Source organism: Myotis davidii, unplaced genomic scaffold (assembly GCF_000327345.1).
Source record: "Myotis davidii unplaced genomic scaffold, ASM32734v1 scaffold113, whole genome shotgun sequence".
In the NCBI taxonomy this organism is placed as follows: domain Eukaryota; kingdom Metazoa; phylum Chordata; class Mammalia; order Chiroptera; family Vespertilionidae; genus Myotis; species Myotis davidii.
Window position 1 is genome coordinate 89753 of NW_006284356.1, and position 6375 is coordinate 96127.

General features: G+C 46.0%; 1 protein-coding gene across 5 annotated transcripts in view; it reads right to left on the bottom strand.

The window, feature by feature from the left end:
- The window catches only part of WDR33 (WD repeat domain 33), a 109042-nt gene that overhangs the window by 80899 nt on the left and 21768 nt on the right, over positions 1-6375 (bottom strand). The window contains exon 1 of one of the 5 annotated variants that reach the window (XM_015571604.1): positions 3173-3185. The exons of the other annotated variants lie outside the window; for them this stretch is intronic. The gene's annotated coding sequence lies outside the window, so the exon portion shown is untranslated. Of the gene's footprint in view, positions 1-3172; positions 3186-6375 lie in introns of those variants that run through there. 5 annotated transcript variants of the gene reach the window in all.

Genomic DNA, 6375 nt, shown 5'->3' on the forward strand with positions numbered 1-6375 from the left:
CCAAAAATAAAATTGCAAAAGCAAAAGACAAAGAGAGACTCTTAAAAGCAGCAAGAGAAAGAAACTCAGTTACCTACAAGGGAGTACCCATATGACTGTCAGCTGATTTCTCAACAGAAACTATGCAGGCCAGAAGGGAGTGGCAAGAAATATTCAAAGTGATGAATACCAAGAACCTACAACCAAGATTACTTTACCCACCAAAGCTATCATTCAGAATTGAAGATCAGATAAAGAGCTTCACAGTTATGAAAAAGCTAAAGGTGTTCATCACCACCAAACCAGTATTATATGAAATGCTGAAAGGTATCCTTTAAGCAGAGGAAGAAGAAGAAGAAGGTAAAGATACAAATTATGAACAACAAATACACATCTATCAACAAGTGAATCTGAAAATCAAGTGAAGAATCTGATGAACAGAATGAACTGGTGATTATAATAGAATCAGGGGCATAGAAAGGGAATGGACTGACTACTGGTGGGGAAAGGGGTGTTGAAGATGCGGGAAGAGACTGGACAAAAATCGTGCACCTATGGATGAGGATAGTGGGTGAGGAGTGAGGGAGGAGGGTGGGGTTGGAACTGGGTGGAGGGGAGTTATGGGGGGAAAAAAGAGGAACAACTGTAATAATCTGAACAATAAAGATTTAATTAATCAAAAAAACCAAAAAAAAGAAATATGATAAGATTAAAAACTATATCGAAGTAAAAAAAAGAATCAAACAATGAACCAATGCAACAACAAATTGATGTTTCTCTCCCTCTCTCTCTCTCTCTCTCCCCCTCTCTCTCAAATCATTCAATAAAAATAAAAAGTTCACATGATCTTGACTGTTCAGATACACAAACCTATCCAGGTTACGTTACCGCATACTTCCATTTAAATGATCTTGCTGAAATAAAATGACAGTGGTGGTGATTAGTGATTGCCGGGGGTTAGGGATAGGGGTACAGGTGTGGTTATAAAAAAGAAACCCTTATAGAGCTGAACTATTAAACATCTAGACTATGAATCTGCGGAGAAACACACACACACACACACACGCACACAAATGAACAGAAGTAAAACTCAGGAAATCTTAAATAAGTTTGGTAAATTATATCAATGTCAATACTCAATTTATAATAGTGTGTTTTGAAAGTTCTTACCACTGGGAGAAACTAGATAAGATATACAGGATTCCTCTGAATTATTTTTTGCAAATTTAACATAAAATTACCTCGACAAAAAATCATGTTAAAGTGTTAACATGAGTAATTCACAAGTTGGTAAGATCAAACAGCCCATGCTGAGAGACACATACTGGTATGGAATAGTCAACTTAAAGGCAAGCATTTTAAGACTGCTACCATAAATTTGTTGATGACTAAACTTGACATTAAAAATCAATTTTAATTAACTCTGGATGTATAAATTTTCCAACTTTTACAGCTTTTAACCATAGACTTAGCTGCCTTCATAACTTGTAGTAAGCAGTTTCCATTGTATACTTAGCCATAAAGTTACTTAAACTTTTTAGTAGATAAAAAGTTTAATGCACAGACCAGTTTAATGTATCTTTACTTGATACCTTACTGGGCTTTTTACATTTAGTTTTCTGCACCATATCAAAAGCTGACTTTAATATATAGTGCATATATGACCACAAATCTGGCTGTCTACTTAATTAGAAAGTAACAACTCAATATCTCAAAATGTGCTTCAGGGATAAAGAAACCTGTACCATCAATTGTTCTCAAAGGAGATAACAGTCAGCAAGTTATTGGGTGTGGTTTTCCCCCTGGTCACTGGCATAGGAAAGAGGGTTTTCCCCTTTTTCCCTTGTGCTTTAATACATTAAATTATCAACTATTTAAACCAATAAAAGAGAAACTAATTCTCACTGGATTACTGAATTCACCTTTGCAAAAGTAAACAAAAACGATGTCCCATTTTCTAGATAAGGTAAGTAAACATAAAGTGACACCCCTAACCCCAAAGTTGGAATAAGGAATTCAAAGTTTCAAGTATGAGCTGAAACCACGAGTTTCCAAAGCCAGGCTTGAAGGTTCTCATTTTCATTCTGATTTAATGATGTGGGAAATAAACTGGGCAGCAAAGATTTTTAAAAGCTCCCAGGTAATACTAAAGTGTGGCAAAATTTGGGAACCACTGGATAAGTAACTTGGGTGACTTATTTCTGAAAATGTCCTTATACCAGCAACTTCTTAAAACTTTTTATTTCAGGACCTCTTTACTCTTAAAAATTAAGGATTCCCCCAAATTTGTTTATTGTAGTATTTATATCTATAGATAGTTGTCATGTTAGAAATTAAAACAGAAAAACACAAAGTAATTCATTTTAAAATGATAAATTCATCACTTCCCCTAAGCAACCTGAGGTGACCTCTGAAAATGGTTCGCTATTCACTCAACCCAGAAACCCCCCACAAAATCATGAAAATGAAGATTCAACTTTAAGAACATTTGTGATACTAACCCGAGCCATTGAGGGTATGCATATCTGAAAACCCACCAAGTACCTGAAGGATATCACTTTACAGAAGCAATGTGTGCCATTTATTCTGCTGTTATGATGGTGGCGTTGGTAGGCCAGTGGGGCTAGACCAGGGGTGGGGAACCTTTTCTCTGCCAAGAGCCATTTGGATATTTATAAAACCATTTGGGGGCCATACAAAATTATCATCTTAAAAATTAGCCTGCTCTATTTGGTCAAACATTAACTCACCTCAACGCCTTGGCAGGGCCAGACCAAATGATTTCACCAGCCTTATATGACCCGAGGACCAAGACGTTCACTACACCTGGGCTAGACAAAGGGTTAGTGGTCCAAAAAGAGTGAATTTTTGCTGCACATGCCTAAAAATGCAGAGTAACGCTGAACTTAAGGGTTTGAATATAGATTCTCTAGTCATTGAGCAAATCCAGGTAAACAAAGCCCCCAAGATATGGGATAGAACTTACATAGCTCATGGGGTACATTACCCCACACATGAACTCCCTGCCACACTGACAGGATCCATACTGAAAAAGAGCAGATGGTTCATGAACCAGATGAGGAGGTTGCACAGAAGAAAAAGATAAGCCAGAAGAAAGTGAAGAAACAATAACTATGGCCCAAGAGTAAACTTAACATAACATGCTAGTAAAAGTTTTGAAAAAACGATAAACTCATTATAATGACTATCCCTCCCCAAGAAATAGTGAGAAGAATGGCTTTTTTAAATCTATATAATAAAGAGGTAATATGCTAATTTGTCCATTACAGTGTCCCAGTCACGATGAGTCTGTGGGCAGGGCCAGGGGCGGGGACTTCCGCCCCCACCGCTGTCACGCTACCTAAGCCACACACTGCCTGTGTGCATCCGAGGTCAGCACTGGTATGACGCTGCGGGGAAGGAGAGGGGCTGGGCTTGACGGGGGACCAAAGTCCACACCCTTCCCCGACCCCCAGTCCCAGGTCCGGGCCAGGAGACCTCAGGCCGTGCCCCCCTGCCCCAGCTGGAAGACCGGGGACTGCCGCCTCCTGCCCAAGCGCTGGGTTGGGAGACCTCAGACTGTGCCCCCATCCCTGCACCAGGCCAGGAGACCTCAGGCCTTGCCCCCTGGCCAGCAGGGCTTGACAGGGAACCTCAGGCCACAACCTCTACCCCAGCGCCGGGACAGGGGACCTGAGGCTGTGCCCCCCCACCCCAGGGGCTTGATGGGGGTGGAGCCAGCCAGGACTAGGTCTCACCCAATGGGGGTGGGGGCGGCCGGGTCTGGGTATCCTGTGTTTTCAAAGCGCGTGAGGGTGGTGGGCAGGGACTTGACTCTAGGTCCCACAGCCCACTCCAGACTAATTTTCTTTCATTTCTGACACTTCTATTGTAAAGGGCAAATAGCAATATTAAAATATTTCTTTTCATTAATTCTCTTTTAATGTGCACGAATTTCGTGCACAGGACCACTAGTCCTATCTAATAAAAGAGAAACATGGTAATTAGCGTACATCCACTACCCTTCCCATTGGCTAATCAGGGCGATATGCAAATTAACTGCCAGCCAAGATAGCGGCGGGCAGCAAGGCAGCTTGAAGCAAACATGAGGCTTGCTTGCTTCAGTGACAGAGGAAACCAATGTTCCCCGCCTGCCTTACCGGCCTCTGAGCTTGCAGTTTGAAACATTGTTACAAATATAGAAGCGAAACAAAACCCCAGAAACCTGCTTTCAGCCCGACGGGATCTCAGAGGTGGAGTTGATATAGTGTTTCCATTATAGAACCCAAACAAACCAGATACCTGCTTTCAGCAGCAGAGGCCTCAGAGCTGGAGCCAGAGCTAAAGCTGGCCCAGAATAAAAAAAGAAAAAAAGGAGCAGTTGGGAGCTTCAGTCACCTGCCAGCCTGAAAACAGCCCTGAGCCCCTCACCCAGACTGGGCAGGCACCCCAGTGGGGAACCCTCACCCTGAAGGGTGTGTGACCAGCTGCAAACAGCCATCATCCTCTCACCCAGGCTGGCCAGGCACCACAGTGGGGACCCCCACCCTGATCCAGGACACCCTTCAGGGAAAACCAGCCAGCCACCACCCATGCACCAGGTCTCTATCCTATATAGTAAAAGGGTAATATGTCTCCCAGCACCGGGATCAGCGGAGCTGAGAGGCCTCCCGGCACCGGGATCAGTGTGACAGGGGGCAGCGCCCAAACCCCCTGATCACCCTGCAGCTCTGTGTGTGACAGGGGGCGGGGCCACAATCTCCCTATCCTCCCTGCTCTGTTCGTGACAGGGGAAGGCGCCCCAACCCCCTGATCAGCCCTGCTCTGTGCCTGAGAGGAGGGAGCTCCCCAACCCCCTGATCGCCCTGCGGCTCTGTGTGTGACAGGGTGAAGAGACCCAAACCCCTGACCGGCCCTGCTCTGTGTGTGACGGGGTAGAGCCCTAACCTCCCCATCGGCCCTGCCTTGAGTGTGACAGGGGGAGGGGCCCAAACCCCCCAATCAGCCCTACCTTGAGCGTGACTGAGGGCGGCATCGCAACCTCCCGATCCGCCCTGCTCTGTGTATGACAGGGGCGGCGCTCCAACTCCCCAATCAGCCCTGCTCTGAGCCCGACCAGCGGCTGCACCTAGGGATTGGGCCTGCCCTCTGCCACCCGGAAGCAGGCCTAAGCCAGCAGGGCGTTTTCTTCCGAGGGGTCCCAGACTGCGACAGGGCACAGGCTGGGCTGAAGGACACCCCCTTTCCCCCAAGTGCACAAATTTTTGTGCACCGGGCCTCTAGTCTATACTAATAAAAGGGTAATATGCTAATTAGATCAGGTCGACCAGACCTCTTCCAAACGTCCACCTACCTTCCAGAGAGTTAGGGGGCGATCAGGCCGGCAAGCAGTGGCAGTTAGGGGCAATCAGGCAGACCAGTAGGGAGCAGTTAGAGCGCGGCCAGGCTGGCAGGGGGGCAACTAGGGAGCAACCAGGCCAGCAGAGGGGCAGTCAGGGAATGACCAGGCCAGCGGGAGACCTGTTAGGGGGCAACCAGGCAGGCAGGGGACCAGTTAGGGGGTGATCAGGCCGGCAAGCAGAGGCAGTTAGGGGCAATCAGGCACGCCAGCAAGAGGGCAGTTAGGGGACGACTAGGCCGGCAGGAGGGCAGTCAGGCCAGCAGGGGAGCAGTTAGGGGGTGATCAGGCAGGCAGGTAGAATGGTTAGGGGTGATCAGGCAGGCAGGCAGGTGAGTGGATAGGAGCCAGTGATTCCGGATTGTGAGAGGCAGTCGGACATCTCCCGAGGGGTCCCATATTAGAGGGTGCAGGCCCGGCTAAGAGACCTGCCCCCCCAATGCATGAATTTCATACACCGGGCCCCTAGTATCTAGCATAATAGTTTTGAGAGTCATTGTTATTGCAATTATCAAAAAAAAAATTTTAGCCAAAGCTAGTTTGGCTCAGTGGATAGAGCGCCGGCCTGCGGACTGAGGGGTCCCAGGTTCGATTTCGGTCAAAGGCGTGTACCTGGGTTGCGGGCACATCCCCAGTAGATGTGCAGGAGGCAGCTGATCGATGTTTCTCTCTCATCGATGTTTCTAACTCTCTGTCTCTCTCCCTTCCTCTCTGTAAAAAGTCAATAAAATATATTTTTTAAAAAAAATTTTTAGCTGAATTCTATGGATATGTGCTTTGTTTATCCACTCACCAATTCAGGGACATTTAGATTGTTTGCAGTACTTGGCAACTTGAACAAAATTACTATAAACATTTGTGTGCAGTTCTCATGCAAACGTTTTCATTTTTCCTGGATAAATATCTAGGATTGAAACTGCTGGGTCATGTAAGTTCACACTTAACTTTTTCTTAATGTTTTTAATTGAATTAAGAGGGAGGGAGGGAGGGAGGGAGGG